This window comes from Lupinus angustifolius, chromosome LG01, assembly GCF_001865875.1.
Source record: "Lupinus angustifolius cultivar Tanjil chromosome LG01, LupAngTanjil_v1.0, whole genome shotgun sequence".
Taxonomy (NCBI): domain Eukaryota; kingdom Viridiplantae; phylum Streptophyta; class Magnoliopsida; order Fabales; family Fabaceae; genus Lupinus; species Lupinus angustifolius.
This window is the reverse complement of record NC_032009.1, coordinates 4,541,283-4,542,807: the sequence shown is the minus strand read 5'-3', so window position 1 is coordinate 4,542,807 and position 1,525 is coordinate 4,541,283. Positions and strand designations below refer to the sequence as shown.

General features: G+C 36.7%; 1 long non-coding RNA gene across 1 annotated transcript in view; it reads left to right on the top strand.

The window, feature by feature from the left end:
- Positions 1-1,525, top strand: part of LOC109342185 — a 20,920-nt gene that overhangs the window by 15,767 nt on the left and 3,628 nt on the right. The window lies entirely within an intron of this gene.

Below are 1,525 nucleotides of genomic sequence, written 5' to 3'. Positions count from 1 at the left end.
AAATATTGTAGGAGGAGTTGTTCAGAGATATGATGATGGGGGCCACTTGCACATAGTCTCTTGAATCTCTCCCAATATTTATATAAACCTTCTGCATGTAGTTGTCTAATTCCAGAAATATCTTTTCTGATTGCAATGGTCTTGAAGGCAGGAAATAATTTTTCAAGGGAGATTCTCTTCAGGTCATCCCAACTAGTAATAGAATCAGGGGCCAAGTAATACAACCAATCTTTTGAAGCGCCCTCAAGTGAATGTGGGAATGACTTCAAACGTATGTGATCCTCTTGGACATCACAAGGCTTCATGATGGAACATACAATGTGGAACTCCTTAAGATGCTTATGAGGACATTCACCTGCAAGTCCATGAAACTTAGGCAACAAATGGATTAATACAGTTTTGAGCACATATGGCACATCCTCATTGGGATACTGGATACACAAGCTTTCATACGTGAAATCAGGTGTAGCCAGCTCCCTTATTGTCCGCTCACGTGGGATTGGAGGTGGTTCACCCACATTTTCAGAGTATGCAACAGAATGCACAGAAACAGCAGAATCAGTATCACTATCAGGTAGATTAACACTAAGATGAAAAGACTCACTATCTAAATTTAAATTCCTAACTTGTCTAACCAAACTAGGAAATGTTCCATCAATTTCAGGATTTATTGGATGCAAAGAGTTAGGATTTGCCCTAGTCATGCACTAAATACAACAGTAAGAAGCATGTAGGGCAGTAAGGGAAATACATATTAAGTTTCAGTAACCAACTAAAACTTTGCATCAATAAAATCCTAATACCATAGGAAACATACAAAAAAAGATTCAGGACAAAACTCAAAGCCTAACTAATTTAATTAAATGCAACAAAATCAAAACAATTGGAAAAATAAACTTGTAAAATAAAAAAGAAATAGTAAACATACTCTTTTTGGATTTTCTGGTGGACTTCTACAGATGTAGTATGTAGAGAAAGAATCCTTGGATTTTTCTACCCCAAATGCATATATAATATGTCCAGTTTTGATCAATGATTCAAAAGTTATGCCAAAAATATAAAACTAGTCACTACTTGTTTGTATCTCACAACCAGCAACAAGTTGATTGACTATGATGCATCCAGTATTCAATATGTGATGGAAGAAGTGTGGAAACAAAGTTTCATGCAAAAATTCCAACCACAGCTGTATTAACCAACATACACCCGAATCAACCAACATACACCCGAATCAACCAACATGCAAATAACTAAACAAGACAACAAACAACAAAAAAGTGAATGCTACAAGCAGATTTTGAAACCCAAATAGAATGGTTATTCTAAGACACACACTAAACTATAGTAAGAATCTTTGACAAGAACCAATAATTCCCGGCTGCGGCGCCAAATTTGATCGAGGTCGTACCCGATACAAATAATATAATAATCAAAAACTGCAGTACTAGGAAGTGACTCCTAGGTCGTTTCCCAAGGGCTTCAAACACCTTATATTCACAAACACAAGGGGGGGGGGGTTTTGTTG